Here is a 19,204-nt window from a genome sequence, read left to right as displayed (position 1 = left end):
GTCACAATAATCTGAACGTTAAAATGTGAGGTATTAGCGGGTTTGTTTGTATCATTTGTTTTTCTATTTGGGAAAAAAAAAATTGTTTTCCTCTATTGCAACTACGCAATTTCAGAATATGCCAGCCTGAAGATTCTCATAAACAGGAGCTGGTGATAGATGAGAAAAGTTATCAGTTATTCATTTAGGTACATTATGTCCTCACGATGTTATAAATGAGTAAAATGCTTGTTAGGCTCATGAATGAATAAATTTTATCATTTCCCCCTCGAGTAACTTATAGCATCTTCTACAAACATTCAAGCATTGTTGTGCCCAAATGGCAGTAATGAGAACAGATTTTGTATCTTTTCAACGATGGCTGTGAAGTTGCTGTAAGTCAGTTTTAGTACAATGGTTTTAGGCAAATTTGTGTTTGCTTTTCTTAAGTCAAATCTTAGCACATAGAATAACTGGCTTGGAAGGGACCTTAGAGATCTTCTACTACACCTTCTTGCTCAAGCAGGACCCCCTTTGCCATTCTGGCTGTCCACTCTCCCCTTGAAAACCTCCAGTGATGAATGCCCCAAAGGCGCTTTTTGTTCTGTCCCCGTCCCACACACACACGCACACACACACACCAACAGATGTCCAAGAGTTAAAAACCAAACCAGCCGACAAAATCCTTATCTTTATGATAACGGAACTTGGCAGCAACCTAGTGGCTGCCTGCCAAGAGTTTTTTACTCACGAAGGGAAGCGATAACTTCTCTCCGCTTCTGGTACATCAAAGTAAAATGTTCAATAATTACAGAGTCAATCAAGTCCAAAGATAATCCAGCAAAGTCTATAGCAAAAGTCTGGCAATGCAGAATGGCGTGGAAGCTTTCAGCTTTGTTCGTCACAAGGTTTGACTGGCCACCACGCTCCCTTTTATACCCTGTAGGGCGTGGTCCAGTGACTCAGCCTAATCTCTGGCATGCCTCCTCTTCTGTTGTGTGCGCTTATCTCTCTGACGCTGGCGTGGATCCAGCCAAGACTCATCCCCGTCACTGTCCGCCTGCACCTGCGTGGGGATTCCTGGCTCCTGACCAATCTCTGCTCTGTCGAGAGACACCTGAGGCATTGCCAGAGAGGAGGGTCCTGGAGAGGGAGGCCCGGCCAACTCCTCTCCTTCCCTTTCGGAGCCTTCTTCCTCCAATAAGACGGGCTCGGGGGTCGGAGCCACAACACTTTTTCAAGAAGCAACTGGACTTTCTGTTTTTTGTTTGAAGACGTTTCGCTTCTCATCCAAGAAGCTCCTTCAGCTCTGAGCTCTGAGCTGAAGAAGCTTCTTGGATGAGAAGCGAAACGTCTTCAAAGAAAAACCAGAAAGTTCAGTTGCCTCTTGAAAAAGCACTTTTGGGACAACCATGACCTGGACGACTGAGAATCTCCATAGACACCTCCAGTGATGGAGCGCCCACAACTTCCAGAGATAAGCCGTTCCATGGATTAATTATTCTCACTGTCCAGAAATTTCTTCTTATTTCCAAGTTGGATCCCTTCTTAATGCTCTTTCACTCGTTGCTTCTTGTTCTGCTCTCAGGCGCTTTGGGAAAATAGTTCAACCCCTCTTCTCTTGTGACAGCCCTTCGGGTACTAGAAAACAGTAATCTTCTTACCCCTAGTCCTTCTGTTTGTTAGGCTAGACCAGGGGGATCAAATGCAAGGCCCGGGAGCTAGATGTGGCCGCAGGGTGCTTAAAGTAGTGGCCAAAATTGTGGAAAAGTGTATTTTTGAGGCTTGATAGCTAATAACACCACTTTTTGGGGGGAGTTTCAAGATAATCCTATTCCACTGCTGGAATGGCCTGGGAAGAGCCCAGACCTTCACCCAATTGAAAATCTATGGAGCCAACAAAAGAAACTGGTTAGTCAGAAACGACCCAGCAATAAAACCCAGTTAATAGAAGCCATCATTCAATCTTGGTTTCACCTTATAACAGCTGCAGAACTAAAAGATTTGGTTCACTCCATGGGAAGACATTGTAAGGCCGTCATTCATGCTAAAGATTACCCAACTAAATATTAACTGACATGGGGATCATTTAGGTCTATCTTGTTTTTTCTACATGTTTCCCTTTTCTTCTTTATACTGTAACTGCTATTCTAATAGCAAATCCTTCCTAAAAACTATTGTTGTCAACTTGCAAAGCTTTCAAGTTGCCATGAGCAGGAGGGAGGAGAACTGAAGTGAATTCCATACATTCTTTCTGACCGCAATCAGAAGGAGGGTGTTAGGTTTCACAGCCAGCCAAAGTGGTTAATTGGAGAATGTGATTTATGACATGGCCACAGAGGAGGGGAGAGACAGGGTCGTAGGGGAACGTAAATCTACGGAGGATCAGTCCTAACTGCATCCCAGTATTGCCGAAATGTTGCTCCTAATAAATGACTATATTTCCTTTGAAGTTTGGATCATGGCTCATAAATTAATTAGGGCATCTTTCGGAAACTTGACAATTGCATTACATTCTTGATTAAATTATCTTTCCATTGATATCTAACTTTATGGTACTACTGCAAAAAAAAAAAAAGTGGTGTTATTAGCTAGTTTTAGAAAAGACACTTTGCCCAAAAAGTTTCCACAATTTTGGCCATTACTGTAGATCTGGCCCGTACACAGCTTCCCCGAGCTCCAATTTTCACTGGCAGGCGGCTGCAGGAGGCCATCACGGCCGAAAATGGTGCCTTGACAAGTGACGTTGGGCTGGCCACGCCCACCCTGGCCACGCCCATCCCAGCCACGCCCCCGACTCCCCCCCAAGTCAAGCACAACCCTGATGCGGCCCTCAATGAAATCAAGCTTGACACCTAGTTACCTAGTTCCCTCAATTGTTCATTGTATGGTTCAGCCTCAAGGCCTCTTATCTTCTTTCTTGTTCTTCTCTGCACTTTCTCTAGAGTCAACATCTTTTTTGTATTGTGGGGACAAAACTCTGACTCAGTATTCCAACTGGGGTCTCCCCAGTGCAGTATAAAGCGGTACTATCACGTGATCTTGAAACCATCCCTCTGTTGATGCAGCCTAGGATTGAAATCGCCTTTTTTTTTGGCAGCTGCAGCACACACTGAAGTGGTGATCTACTGGATCCCTAGATCCCTCTCACAGTTGCTACTGTTAAGGCCGGTCAACGGATAGGAGCAACATACAAATCCACATTGCTGGCTGTTTAAGAGCCCTGGTGGTTCAGTGGCTAGAACAGTGGTGAAATCCTATTTTTTTTTTACTACCGGTTCTGTGGGCGTGGCTTGGTGGGCGTGGCTTGGTGGGCGTGGCAGGGGAAGGATACTGCAAAATCTCCAGTCCTTCCCCACTTTGGGGCCAGCCAGAGGTGATGTTTGCCGGTTCTCTGAACTACTAAAAATTTCCGTTACCGGTTCTCCAGAACCTGTCAGAACCTGCTGGATTTCACCCCTGGGTTAGAATGCAGTATTGCAAGCTAATTCTGCCGACTGTCAGGAGTTCGATTCTCAACCGGCTCAAGGCTGACTCAGCCTTCCATCCTTCCAAAGTCGGTAAAACGAGGACCCAGATTGTTTGGGGGCAAAAGGCAGACTCTGTAAACCGCTTAGAGAGGGCTGGAAATGCACTGTGAAGCAGGGCAGGTAGTCCTCGACTTACGGCCCCCATTGAGCCCAAGATTTATGTTGCTCAGGGAAACGTTTGTTAAGCAAGTTTTGCCCCATTTTATGACTTTTCTTGCCACCGTTGTTAAGTGAATCATTCCAATCAGGGTTGGGTTCTACTTACCTTTACTACAATGGGATTGTGCACGCGCCGAGCTTCTGCGCATGTGCAAAAGCTTCCGCGCATGCACAGATCACCTATGACAACATCCATGACGGTGGGTGGAACCTCCTGCCGGTTTTACTACCGGTTCTTTCAAACCAGTCCGAATCGGGGGGCAACCCACCAATGATTAATTTAGTCTGGCTTCCCTATTGATTTTGCTCGTCAGAAGGTCGCCGGGACACAGTGACCCCGGGACACTGCGGCCGTCATAACTATGAGGCAGTTGCCACGCATCTGAATTTTGATCACATGACCACAGGCATGATGGAACAATCATAAGTGTGAAAAACGGTCCTAAATCACTTTTTTCCGTGCCGACACTAAATGAACCATTGTAAATTGAGGACTACTTGCGTATAAGTCTTCCCACTGCCTTTGTTTAGAGCCAAAGCTTCTAGAAGTAACTATGGAACCAATTGACTATGCCCAGAGGACAACTTACTTCAGGGTAGTATGTACATGTTTGTTCTGTAGATAATTCAATCTCTCTTAGCCTCAGCAATATGTTAATGTAATTTCATTGCAAAAATGCTTTGCATGCCGTTAGGGAATAGCCTTCACATATCATTGCCAATTAAGGACTTCGTGTTGCAGATATTATAAGAGAAGAGCTGAGTTAGTCCACGGTGGCATAAAATCAGGAGTTTGGTAGCACCTTTTCCTTGTTAAAAGCTTATGCCTTATAATAAAATACGATAGTCGTAAAAGATGCTGCCACATCCTGATTAATTAAGAAGCCTGAGTGGCGTAGGAGGCTAATGCCTTCTAAGGCAGCATTTAACATCCAGCTGCCTGCAATTACTGCGAGTTCAATTCTCCCCAGGCTCAAGGTTGACTCAGCCTTCCATCCTTTCTAAGGTGGGTAAATTGAGGACCCAGTCTGTGGGGGCAATAAGCTGACTTTGTATAAATATACAAAAGTATGAAGGCTATTGCTTAGCGCATTGTAAGCCGCCCTGAGTCTCCGGAAAAGGGCGGCATATAAATCAAATTAAAAAAAAAAAAAAAAATTACTAATTAACTGTAAGCTAAAGAACATTTGAAACAAATATAATCCATGTCCCTTCACCGGGCTTGGACCCCGAATAAAAAGAATCCAGATAACCTGCTTCTCCCTAGTAACGTTTGTAGCTGGTTTCCAGTGGTGGGTTCCTCCCGGTTCGGTCCGGTTCGGCCGAGCCGGTAGCGGTGACGATATGACGTCACCGAACCGGTTCTCCCCCCGCCGCCCTCCCACCCCCCCCCCACATTATTCTTACCTTTTATTTGGTCCCACCCCCAATGTATTGCTGCCTCCTGAGTCCCAGCTGACGACTAGAGGGAAAAAAACTGTTTAAACTCTTTCCGCGGGGCTTCAAAGGGCCGCCCTACAGCTGATCAGTGTTAAAAGCAAACAAATGAGTCAGGTCGTAAGTGCGAGGACCGGTCGTAAGTGCGAGGACCTTCCAGAAATGACTCTGACCACCTAGCCATGCCCACCTAGTCACATGACCTCCAGGCCACACCCACAAAATAAGCCACGCCCACAGAACCGATAGTAAAAAAATTTACTGCTGGTTTCCCACCACTATTTAATATTTCACTTAGTGGTATTGAATAAAATAGTGATAAGTGAGGGACCAGGCAAAAGTTGAAGAATATTTTCTTGGAAATGCCGTATCCTAAACAAGTTGTGAGGTTTAAGGACCATGGACAGGAGGAAATGTTCAACAACTGGAAAGCGTCTACCTTGTGGGAAGCTACCCCTCTCTCCTAGAAGAATGAAATATTTGGGGAAATATTAAAAAAGGCAGGATAAAATATTTCCCCTAAAAGAGAAATTTAAAAAATCTTAAGGGAGACAGAAACTCAGAGCCCCAGCTCCCAGGCCCCAGCAGATATTTGGTGCCCATTAAGAAAGACTGGGCCATCCTATCTACAAAACAAACCATCTTCAGCTCCAGGATGATGGGATTAAGACATGACCTCTCAGGATTTAATAAAATTAATCCACTACCATCTAGCAGCAGAGCTCACCACATTGCACAATCTCCCAAGGACACTGCATCACCAGCCAAACTTCAATCAAACTTAGCTCAGACAACCTACAGAGCCAGCTATGACCCTACAACAGCCAATAGAATACATGTTCTTGCACAGGAACAGGAAGCTCAAGTGCAAAGCCCAAGATAAGATATAAATACCCCCCCCCCGCTCTCAACTCCACGTGGTCAGCTGCCCAGAATCACATGTCCTTGGTGGTTCTGCTTCATCGTTAAACCGTCGTTCCAATCAGCCTCCATGTTTCCAGTGTCTTTCTCCCGTCTTGGAACTGAACCAGATGGATATTTCTTCCAACAACTTCTAATCTTGAGCCAAGAGAAATGATTTAGCCTTATTTTTTATATTAAGCCATGGTGGTTCAATCTTGAGTTTACATTTCTTTTTAAATTTTGGAGTAAAATCTGTGTCCGGATGATTTTTCTATTTGACTTCTTTTCTTGACAGCAGGTAACTATAATTACTTAATGCCCATTTCTTCTCCAATCATCCTTTCAGCCTATCTGCCCTCACCCTGCCAGTTTACCAGCTCCCTGCTTTCATCCTTCGGTATCAAAACCTACGTGAGAGATCCTTGGTGCTCTCTGAGCTTCTCTGTTTTCTTGCAGACGTTTCATTACCCCAACTAGGTAACATCATCAGTGCTAGCGCGAGTAACATCACCCCTAATCCTCCTTTTCTGAACTTTAACACAATAAGAGAATAACAGAGTTGGAAGGGACCTTGGAGGTCTTCTAGTCCAACCCCCTGCTCAAACAGGAAACTCTATACCCGTGATGTCGAACCTATGTCAGGCGTGCCACAGGTGGCACACAGAGCCCTCTCTGGGGGCATGCCAGCCATCGCCCCAGCCCAGCTCATGCCACCGAACATGCAAGCGTGCCTCCCGCCAGCGACCTGGCCTTCGAGTCTCTGCCGTGCGTGTGTGGGGGCAGGTGCATGCGGGAGACGCAGGCATGCAAGCACGGGGGACACGTGCGCACATGCACGAGGGACATGTGCGCGCATGCACGGGGTGCAGGTTGGTGCAGGAGGCTTTCCAGGCCTGAAGTGGGGCACGAGGGGGGGGGCATGCCCCATTTTGGGCCTGGAAAGCCTCCTGCACCAACCTGGGAGCCAAAACAGGGTGCTAGAGGGGCCACACAAGGCTTCCCGAGCCCCGTTTTGGGCCTGGAAAGCTGCCTACACCAACCTGGAAGCCAAAACGGGATGTGGGGGGAAGGGGCACATGCAATGGAGCCAGGGTGCATGCATGGGGGCCAGGGCGTATGTGCGGGGGGGGGAGCTTGCATTGCATTTTGGGGGTTTGGGCACGCATGTGTGTATTTTTGCACATGCTTTGGGCACTCGGCACTAAAAAGGCTAACCATCACTGCCCTATACAGTACCATTCTGGACAAATTCTGGTTATCCAATTTCTTCTTAAAATCCTCCAGTGATGTAACAGGCACAACTTCTAGAGGCAAGTCGTTCCACTGATTAATTGTTCTCACTGTCAGGAAATTTCTCCTTAGTTTTTCTAGGTTGCTTCTCTCCTTGGTTAATTTCCATCCGCTGCTTCTTGTCCTGCCTTCGGGTGCTTTGGAAAATAGGTTGATAACACACATACACACACCCCATCTTCTCTATGATATCCGCCTCAAATACTGGAAGACTGTTATCATGTCACTCCTCGTCCTTCTTTTCATTAAACTAGACGTACCCCTTAATGAAAATGTTAGATGAATTAGGCCCACTTTGAGGAACAATGCCACATCACGGTTTTTTGAAACTTTTCTGGGAAATAAATGTAGAGATAACGGGAAGAAAACACCGCATTGTAATTTATGTTCGAGTCACAGTTATCTTGGCCCTAAACGTACAACTGCCGACTCGGCGGCACCAGGAAAAACAAGCCGAAGGGACAATATGTCACTGTTTGTTCCATCCTCTGACCGGCACGGATCTCAGTATCCTTCTAAATTGGTAGAATGCTTTCAGCATGAACGTCAGAAGCAAAATAAATTACTTTTAGGGTCAGCCAACTTGCTATTAAGCAATGCTTCTACATAATTGATTAAAAGATTTTGCTGCAGCAGTCTGGTTTCCGGGGCTGAATGGGATCGCATGGCTCCCCAAGAGACCAATGACTTTTAAAAGCAGTTTTCTGCAAACCAGGCTCACTATCTCATTAAGGGTAAGCAGGAAGCAGATGGTAAACAAGGAGAGTAGGAACAGAACAACAGAATTAGCAGTTACCCTTGAAGCACTAATAGGAACAAGTGGGGGGGGGATGTTTAAAATAAGCCTCCGATACTTGTTCTTTGGCCTTTAGGAAAGTCTACTCAAGATGTATCGGGGCGGGGGGGAAGGATTCGCTTATCTAAATCAGTTTGTTCTTAAGCTATTTGATCCAAGTACGAATAGAATAGAATAGAATAGAATAGAATAGAATAGAATAGAATAGAATAGAATAGAATAGAATAGAATAGAATAGAATAGAATAGAGTAGAGTAGAATAGAGAAGAGTTGAGTAGCATAGAGTAGAGTAGAGTAGAGTAGAGTAGAGTAGAATAGAATAGAATAGAATAGAATAGAATAGAATAGAATAGAATAGAATAGAATAGAATAGAATAGAGAATGTAGAGTAGAGTAGAATAGAATAGAATAGAGAAGATTTGAATAGAATAGAATAGAATAGAATAGAATAGAATAGAATAGAATAGAATAGAATAGAATAGAATAGAATAGAATAGAATAGAATAGATCAACAGAGTTGGAAGGGACCTTGGAGATCTTCTAGTCCAGCCCCCTATTCAAGCAGGAAACCCGACCAGAAGTCCGGTTCCCCCATCATAGAGTCTCCTCCTAGCACGGCGTCCTTCTTCCTCTGCCAACCGGAGATCCGGTTCCCCCACCATAGAGTCTCCTCCTAGCGCGACATCCTTTTTCCTCTACCTGTCCTAATGAAAGCCCTATCAATTGTGGGAGCTGACCAGCAACAGGGAGCCGCAGCAGAGGGATGAAAGAGCCACATGTGGCTCCAGAGCGGCGGGTTGCTGACCCCTGACCTACTGTACCCTTTCCCTGGTCTTGAATAATGTCATTTACCCATTCCTCAAAATACTATGTTACACAAGCAGTGTGTCAGGCTTCGAGGTCGTCTCAAATAAATTGCATTTCAAACGAAGTCTTTGAAGGAAAACTCCTATTTATTAAGCACGACATTCTACACCCGACTCCATCAAAGCCAACACTGACTTCCAGACCCCAAACCCTCCCTTTCCGTTCCCCACTCCCCTGCACTCATTGGCCATCTTCCAAGTCACTCTACCCCTAATCTACTGCTCCAGCTCAAAGGAATTTCCCCCCTCCCATCCCATCTCCTAGGGGATATTATCTCCAGGGAAAATAAGTAGGTGAAAAGTCAAACGTCCCTTTCCAGACGCCTCCGCCTCTCCTTCTTATGTCAGCACTAGAGTAAATGCAGCTTGAAGTGCTGACACAGTGGTCATCTCAAACAGGACCTTTCACTTCTAAACAAGCAAATGGATATTCTTCAGCCATCCAGGTCATGGTTGTCCCAAACCATGTGCTTTTTCAAGAGGCAACTGGACTTTCTGATTTTTTTTCTTTGAAGACGTTTCACTTCTCATCCAAGAAGCTTCTTCAGCTCTGACAGGATGGTGGAGAATGGAAGGATTTATATGACCAGCTGCCTGCAAGGAATATAAATCCTTCCATTCTCCACCATCCAGTCATCCTCCACGCGGCCCGTTTTTGGCCTCCCCAGCCTCCAGAAGCACTCTGCAGGCCAAATATGGGCCGCACGAAATCCCCGCGAGGTCTCCACGCGGCCGGCAGAGTGCTGCAGGAGGACTGGATTACAATTATGCGGCCTCAAGTTAAGTGCCTGATCTGGATAGAAAACAAGCAACATCCTATGTTAATACTACAGTTTAACGCCAGATTTTACGTACTATAGGTCCATTTAACCTACACTCAACTATCTATAAGTGACAGCCATTTCTATTTATTATCCTGGAAATTTACTTCCAGTGTTAGATCTTGTATTATCATGTTATTTATGCTGTTGTATTTTTATTATTAGTTGAATAATAAAAAATACAATAGTATGAATAGCTTTTCTGCCTGGAAAAGCAATTTACTATTAAACAATGGGGTATAAATTTAGAAATAAAAAGTTTAGTGGAGTACGAAGAATAAGTAATCAAGGTTTGCCCATAATATCTGATAGAAGAGATAGGAAAATGGCTATCGTAAAGAACTGTGGAAAGAAAGAAGAGAAGGGAAAAAGCACACCTTGAGCCTGTGTCAAATGCCCAACCCGGCCATGCTCACCCCCGGCCCACCACACCACACCACACCACCCCCACCCCTCCAAGGTCAAACACCACCCTGATGCGACCCTCAATGAAATCAAGTTTGACACCCCCAACATCGGTGGTGGGATTCAGCCGGTTTGGGAAAACTGGTAGTTAAATTGCTGATTGGCTCCACCCCTTCCTGCCCCGCCCCTTTCAGGAGTCCCCACACACCCCTTTTTGGCTCCCAGGTAAGTGCAGGGAGGCCTCCTAGGCCCAAAATGGAGCGCGGAGGGCAGGGCCCCCCCAGCCAATTTTGACTCCCAGGAGGCATCAGGGAGGCCTCCTAGGCCCAAAATGGGGAACTGGAATGGGGGGACGTGCATCCCCCCACGACCCATTTTTGCTCCCATGGGGTACAGGTGGCCAAGTGCTGCCTGCCACACCCCTGGCCATGCCCACCAAGCCACGCCCACAGAACCGGTACTAAAAAAAAATTAATCCCATCACTGTCCGACATATAAGGTTCTGTGTCGGAAGCAATTTTATACAACCTCCTTGTCCTTTATAGCCCATTATTAAATGTAAGGCCGTCAAAGGGCTCTCAGTTCATCAATCCTGTTGCAAGAGACAAATAAATGTTGAACGGTAACGAACAGTAACGGGTCATGTGACAGCACATAAAATAAAGGAAATGCAGAGAAACCATAGAAACTGGGATCCGCCTTGAGCATCTCATCTCGTCTTTCTGCACCTTTATAACTGTCTGGTTTGGTTCTGCAACCCAACAAGACAGACAGAGACTTTAGAGGATCATTAGAACTGCAGAAAAAACAATGGCTACCAACCTGCCTTCCATGGAGGACCTGTATACTGCACGAGTCAAAAAGAGGGCTGTGAAAATATCTACAGACCCCTCGCATCCTGGACATAAACTGTTTCAGCTCCTACCCTCAAAACGACGCTACACACCAGAACAACTAGACACAAGGACAGTTTTTTCCCAAACGCCATCACTCTGCTAAACAAATAATTCCCTCAACACTGTCAAACTATTCACTAAGTCTGCACTACTATTAATCTTCTCATCGTTTCTAACACCCATCTCCTTCCACTTATGACTGCATGACTGTAACTTCGTTGCTTGTACACTTATGATTTATATTGATATTTTTTCCTGATTGCTTATTTGTTCCCTATGACTATCATTAAGTGTTGTACCTTATCATTCTTGACAAATGTATCTTTTCTTTTATGTACTCCGAGAGCTTATGCACCAAAGACAAATTCCTTGTGTGTCCAATCGCACTTGGCCAATAAAAAAATCTCTTCTCTTCTCTTCTCTTCTCTTCTCTTCTCTTCTCTTCTCTTCTCTTCTGTTCTATTTACTGTCAACCACACACTGTTCAAATATTTGCCAGGAATAAAATATGCATGGCTCTACAATGCACACAGGCATACAGGGTAAATAAGTCCTCAATTTACGACAATAATGGAACCTGCATACCACAGTTGTGAAAAATGGATCAGCCATGTGACCAACTCAATTTTAAGACTTCCCCCCCCCTTTTTTTTGCAGTGATTGTTAAGCAAACACCGTTTGCTATTAAAAAAACCAAGGGTTTGCTATGGGCTGATTTTTGGCAAAAAACAGAAGTAATTGCCAGTTTTCTGCAAAAACCATCGCAAAACACAGTCGTGTGAGAGCAGGCCACTGCAAATGCAGTTGCCAAGGTCCCAGCACAAAATCACCTTACAATAGGGGAGTCCCTTGAGCGCCAGAACGTGGGAACTAGGTGGTAGGTAAAGTCCTTAGTAACTTTGAAGCGATTGTCCAAAAGGTGGTTTTTTTCAGGAGGCAACTGGACTTTCTGGTTTTTTTCTTTCTGAAGACATTTCGCTTCTCATCCAAGAAGTCTTGATAGTACAGTGGTCTAAGCACCCTGTTATTAACACAGCTGTCTGCAATTTCTGCTGGTTCGAATCTCGCCAAGGCTCAAGGTTGACTCAGCCTTCCATCCTTTCTAAGGTAGGTTAAATGAGGACCCAGTTTGTGGGGGCAATAAGCTGACTTTGTATAAATATACAAAAGGATGAAGGCTATTGCTTAACGCATTGTAAGCCGCCCTGAGTCTCCGGAGAAGGGCGGCATATAAATCAAATTAAAAAAAAAAAAAAAGTTCTTCAGCTCTGACAGGATAGTGGAGAATGGAAGGACTGATATTCCTTGCAGACAGCTGGTCATTTGCATCCTTTTAGAGGGTCGTTGAGGTCACTTGGAGGTTTATTTGGTGTCCTCGGGGTCACCCGAGTGTTGCAAATGGTTCCTGTAGTCTGCAATTTTTTTTTCCCTCTGGAAATCCATTCCTAATCCCACACTATTCCAAGGGTCTTCATCCCAAATTGTATAGCTAAAAGTTTGTAGAGATTCTCAGTCATCCAAGGTCCTGGTTGTCCCAAAGGTGTTTTTTTCAGAAGGCAACTGGACTTCCTTGCTTTTTCTTTTGAAGACGTTTCGCTTCTCATCCAAGAAGCTTCTTCAGCTCTGACAGGATATCAAGCATCCTTCCATTCCCCACCACCCAGTCAGAGGAGGACGACCGAGAATCTTGACAGGCTTTTGAAGCGATTGGTCCTTCCACCAAGGACTATTTGTATACAATTTATGACAAGTTTCACTCTTTGTGACTAAGGCGCTGTCTGACTAGGAATGCAGTACACTTGCTAAAGCAGGTTGCGGTGGTTAAGAGGTACCCCCCGCCCCCAATAAAGGTAATCCTCGGCTTACAACAATTCATTTAGTAATTGTTCAAAGTTACAACGGCACTAGAAAAGTGACTTAGGATCGTTTTTCACAGTTACGACCTTTGCAGCATCCCCAGGGTCGTGCGATCAAAATTCAGACGCTTGGCAACTGGTTCGTATTTATGACGGTTGTAGTGTACCAGGGTCACGGGATCCCGTTTTGCGACCTTCCAACAAGCAAAGTCCATGGGGAGGCCAGATTCACTTAAGAGCTGAGTTACTAACTTAAGAACTGCAAGGATTCACTTAGCCATTGAGACGAGAAAAGTCGTAAAACGGGGCAAAGCTCACTTGACAAATGTCTCGCTCAACGACAGAAATCTTGGGATCCCCTGTGGTTGTAAGTGGAGGACTACCTGTACACACCTGAGCTGCATTCACTACCAAAACGTCTGAAATGCCCCAGAAAAGTGAAGCTCCAGGAAAATCAGGAGATCCTGAAAGTTGAAATGGATATAAAGATTTATTTGCAGGCTTAAGCGTTCTACAACAATCTGAACTACTAACAGTCAAAGCAAATTGGCTGTTAGATAAGAGTACAGGTAGTCCTCGACTTATGACCACAATTGGGTCAAAAAGTTCTGTCATTAAGTGAGACATTCTTTTTTTTTTATTGAAAAGTTTTACAAAAATGAAAACAAAAATTCCCCCCCTGTTCCCCCCACCCTTTACCTCCCTTCATCCCACCCTCCTCTCCGACTTCCCAGAGCAAAATACAAGGTATTTCATTTAGTCAAACATAAACTAGATTAATCTACTTATCCTCAAAGTACTGCCTCCCCCACTGAAACCTTAACTCCACTATCGATAACCAAATACTTCTAATACTTAACGTTCATTCATAAGCTATTTGATATTTTCTTGTCTGATACTTATTTTGAATATAATCAATCCATCTTCTCCATTCCGATACGTATCTTTCTTGTGCGTGGTCTTTCAAGTACGCCGAGATTTTCGCCATTTCTGCTAGGTTTGTTACTTTCAATGTCCACTCTTCAATAGTAGGCAAAGAGTCTTTCTTCCAATATTGAGCTACCAGCATTAAGCGAGACATTCTTGAAGGGAGTTTTGCTTCATTTTACGACTTTTCTTGCCGCAGTTGTGAAGTTAATCCAGAAGTGGTATTCAGCCGGTTTGAACCAGTTCAGGAGAACCGGTAATGCCGGCCTGCGGCAGGGATGGGATTCAAAAATTTTTACTCCCGGTTCTGTGGGCATGGCTTGGTGGGCGTGGCAGGGGAAGGATCCTGTAAAATCTCCATTCCAGGGGAAGGTTACTGTCAGCTGGGACTCAGGAGGCAGAGAATAGATGGGAGTGGGGCCAGTCAGAGGTGGTATTTACCGGTTCTCCAAACTACTCAAAATTTCTGCTACCAGTTCTCCAGAACTGGTCAGAACCTGCTGAATACCACCTCTGGCCTGTGGGTAGGCCCACCCGCCCGGGCCCAATCCCGTCTTATATTACTGTGTTTTTGATGCCACATGCATGTGCGGAGGGTGCACGTAAGCAAATTGCCCTGTTGTTTGACGTCGCACGCATGTGCGGACAGCACACGCAAGCAAATTCCCGTGTTTGATGCCACACGCATGCACAGATGGCGTGCGCTCACATTTCCAGTGCTGGGCGAACCGGTTGCTACAGTATGTGAATCCCACTTCTGAGTTAATCCCTGCACTTGTTAATTTCGTAGCCCGGCTGTTAAGTGGGGACCCCTGCCCTCGGTCCAGGAGATTCCAAAAGTGGCCTTCATAGATCTCAATTCCAGCCGGGCATCATTCATTCAAGCAGTAAAGTTCATAGCTATTACCTTTCTACGGGGAAAAGACAGAGGGGGGGGGAAGGAAGAAGAGGGCTGAAGTGGGGATGTGGTGAAGATAAAGGCGAAAGGGCACCTCCTCCATCCACCCCCACCCCCATCGCCGCTTAGCAACAACCAACCGAAAACAATACGTGGGCAAATCAATTATTACATGGATTAACCCCAATTGCAAATTGTTTTGTTACGGATTTATTTATCCATTTGTTTATTTGCCTCTTGCAGGCAGGGCAAACCAAACACACAACCTTACACAATAAATCACTTTGCTGCTCTGTAAGTCTTCGGGGAGGAGGGGATTTTGTTCTGTCCCCTTCTTGGATGAATCATTAAGCGATCACTATTCCCAGCTGTGACGGTATCAAAATCCTGGCATTGGGATGGGTTTCCTTCCTTACTGTGACCGAGTCCATGGCTTGTGTCCGCCACAAGAGGGCTATCATGTACAGCTCCCTATATTGTAGGTCACAAAAACTTGTCAAAAAGTGTCATGCTCGCGCCTGCTACAACTCAGCTTGCTTTTCGTTTTGATGTACGGGTAGTCCTCGACTTACAGCGCTTCATTTAGTGACCGTTCAAACTTGCAATGGCACCGAACGAAGTGACTTAGGGCCGTTTCTCACACTTACGACCTATGTAGCATTCCCCATGCTCATGTGATCAAAATTCAGACCCTTGGCAACTGGTTCGTACTTATGACGGTTGCATTGTCCCGGGGGCGGGCCACATGATCCCCTTTTGCGACCTACTGACAAGCAACGTCAGTGGGGAAGCTGGATTCACTGAACAACCGTATTACTAATTTAACAATGATTCACTTAACAGCTGTGGCGACGCAGGTGGTTAAAATGGGGCAAAACTCACTCAGCAAATGTCTCACTTAACAACGTAAACCTGGGGCTCAATTGTGGTCGTAAGTCGAGGACCACCTGTACAGGTAAAGAACCAATATCTGGGAAGAACAGAAGAAGAAATGAGACCGGCTCTTTCCAACCGAGGACGGGTATTTGAAGGCTGCAGCCTGGAGATAAAATGGAACCATCATGAATACAGGTAGTCCTCGACGTACGACCACAATTGAGCCCACAATTTCCAACATTTGTTAAGTGAGTTTTGCTCCGTTTTACGAGCTTTCTTGACACAGTTGTTAAGTGAATCACTGCAGTTGTTAAACTGGTATGTTCAGTGAATCTAACTTCCCCTTGGACTTTGCTTGTCACAAAATGACTGAAGGACACTGCAACGGTCATAACTAGGAGTCAGTTGCCAAGCGTCTGGATTTTGATCACGTGACTGTATGGATGCCGCAACGGTTGTAAGTGTGAAAAAATGGTCGTAGGTCACTTTTTTCAGTGCTGTTGTAACTTCAAACGGTCACTGAATGAACTGTTGTAAGTTGAGGACTACCGGCAGAAGACGTTAGCAATTTTACTCTCTTGCTTTTTTTAAAAATTCAACTCCCATGCGGAGCTTAACACGGCTAATCCATACATTTTCATCGGCAGATGCTGTCGCACGATAAGCCGGAGATTGTTTTTATACATATAGCGCCAAAAAAACCCTCCTCTTGGAGATTAAGAAGGATTCTTAAACAGTGCTTTAGAACGCTCAGAAAAAAAAGCACAGTTCTTTAAAAGTGTTGCATGTGTGTTTGAGTTCACACAAAAGCCTCCAAAAAGACACAGCGGCTTTAAAAAGTTACAGCACTTGAGCCCCTGTGCATTCTGAAGCACTTCTTCCAAATTATTTTGGAGGTATGCAGAGCCCTAATATCAAATAAAAGCTTTTACTATGCTCACTGACTAATACATTGTACAATTTCATATCAGAGGTTATAAACACAGAGAGAGACTCATAAAAAGGAAAACAGTAAAAAAATGGGTATATAAAAATACAAACAACACAACATTAAAATAATAGGAATAGAGAAGTTACAATGCTAACCAAGTAAGAGATAAAAATGTTATTCTCGGCAATAACTACAAATTTACAAATGCACTTATTGCAATCCAAAACCAAAACCAAAAACACTGACCTGTTAAAAATGCTCATCTGTTAGAATGCCATTAAAATGCTATACTAGAAATCAGGAATCTCTCAATAATTTTTGTGGCAGACCATTGAAAATGTTATTTAAAAAAAAAAAAAAACAGTAAAAATCCAATACAAGACAGCAGCCTCCATTGTCGTAGACTTTATATATTTTTGATGAATTGCTAGTCCGGTAGTTTCTTAACCTTAGCAATTTTAAGATGGATGGACTTCAACTCTCAGAATTCCCCAGCCAGATTTACAAACCCAAATCTAATCAACGGCTTTAGAAAAAGACAATCACATTTTCTTTCTTCCATCAAACTACAGTATTTATACCTTGAAAAAAAGGAAGCAGCATGGGCCACAAGGTAAAATAAAGCCATCAAAATAAAATCACAGGGGTGGAAGGGACCTCGAAGATCTTCAGAAAATACCTACCGTGTTTCCCCGAAAATAAGACCCTGTCTTATATTTTTTTTGAACCCCAAAATAAGGGCTGGGCCTTATTTTTGGGGAGGTCTTAATATTTTGGGGCACGTGGAGCAAGAATGGGGCTCTTCTTGCCATCTTACCTGTTTTCCAGCTCTGCATTTAAATATTTTGGGGGAGCGCTTATTTTCGGACAGAGGCTTATTTTAGCGCATGTGCTCAAAAGCCCGATTGGGCTTATTATCGGGGGATGTCTTATTTTTGGGGAAACAAGGTACATATTTTCACTGAAGCGCGAAATTCACTATCATAAGTTGTGGCAGTAACTGCCCGCATGAGAGACTCTGGGAAGGATTAGACAAATTCACAGAAGATAAGATTCTTAGATGTGAGGACTGTGTATTAACTTGAATATTAATGGAGATAAGCCATCTTCTCACAAGTTGTCATTGCATTCAGTTCTTGCATTTTTCTCTCTGAGAACAAATGACCGTTTGCTGCCCCACAATTGTTTTTTTTTTTTATGGTATACAGACAGTTCTTGCTTAATGACTGGTCACTTAGCGACGTTCCAAAGTTACAATGGACACCCCAAACATGATTATTGTTTATTATTTATCAATTTTATTTTCTGCCCATCTCGTATCCAACGACTAGGGATGGGATTCAGCCGGTTCGGAACAGTTGCGGTGAACTGGATGCTAATTTTACATCCAGTTCACTGAATCAGTAGTTGCGAGGACTAGTTGGCTCCACCCACTCTGGCCCTCCCCTCCTAGGAGACTCCAGGCAGCCCGTTTTGGATGCGAGGTAAATGCAGGGCCCGCACGGAGGCTCTGGGAAGGTGAAAAACGGGCCTACAGGAAGTACAGAAATGGGCCCGTTTCCAGCCTCCGGAGGGCCTCTGGAGTCCAGGGGAGGCCGTTTTCACTTTCCCGGAGGCTTGAGGAAAGCCTCCGGAGCCAAGGGAGGGTGAAACACCCCCCCCGCTGTGGTGCAAGAGGCCAAAGTGGTAGTCTGGGGGGGCGAAAACGCCCCCCTCCCCACCATGTGCAATCCCACCCCCTGCCAACGACTCTGTGTGAGTCACATACAACTCATGCTCCAAGTCATGATGGCTGCATCTGGGGAACTTGCCACCCAGCTTACATTCAATGATCAGTTGCAGTGTCCCACATTTGTGACAGCTTTTGTCAATTTCCAGAATTTTTTTTGCCAGTTTGTGGGAAATAAATGCCCATTCAGGAGCATGGGTTTGCTTAATGACCACATGGTTTGCTGAAGCATAATTCGCTTAACAATCATGGCGACTCGCTTGTCAAGCGCCGTGGAGATTCAGGTTCAAATAAGGATAAAGATTTATTGCATGCTAACACTCTCTACAAGAATCTGAACTACTAACAGTCAAGGCAAATTGGCGGTAGATAAGAGCCAAAGGAATTCAAGGTGCGCTGGACTTAAATCTCTTGCGGGGGTGAAGGGACTCGAGGCTGATGATGCATTTGACCCCTCCCTCGGACTCAGCCTGCTCAGCTCCTACATAGTTTTATGACTATCATAAAAAGAGTCGTAAAATCGAGCCAGGTCATGTCTTGACTCACATAATGACTGCAATAACTTACAACCAAAATCCCAGGCTTAATTGTGATTATTAAGTGAGAGCTGCCTCTAAGTGCCTTAAATTGCCTTCTTCCACAATGTTTAGCTAATGACTTTTCTAGCTAAGAGTCGTGGGATGTCTCCCCTCCAAACACAAATCAACTCTGGCCCTGCTCAGCATCTGAGTTCAAATTCACCCAGGTAATTCAAAGCATGTTCTATGCCAGTGATGGCTAACCTTTTCCAGACCGAGTGCCCAAAGCGCGCATGAGCACACCGAAATGTGCATGCATGCCCGAACCCCAAAATGCAATGGGTGTGCGGCCCTTGTGCATGTGTCCCACCCCCCAGCATGCACCCC

General features: G+C 44.8%; 1 protein-coding gene across 8 annotated transcripts in view; it reads right to left on the bottom strand.

The window, feature by feature from the left end:
* The window catches only part of CTNNA2 (catenin alpha 2), a 575,368-nt gene that overhangs the window by 416,502 nt on the left and 139,662 nt on the right, over nt 1–19,204 (bottom strand). The gene's annotated exons all lie outside the window — the stretch shown is intronic.

The sequence above is a fragment of the Pantherophis guttatus genome, chromosome 8, assembly GCF_059756535.1.
Source record: "Pantherophis guttatus breed Tessera chromosome 8, ASM5975653v1, whole genome shotgun sequence".
Taxonomy (NCBI): Eukaryota; Metazoa; Chordata; class Lepidosauria; order Squamata; family Colubridae; genus Pantherophis; species Pantherophis guttatus.
Note: the sequence above shows the minus strand (reverse complement) of the source record. Positions and strands in the feature narration are given on the sequence as shown.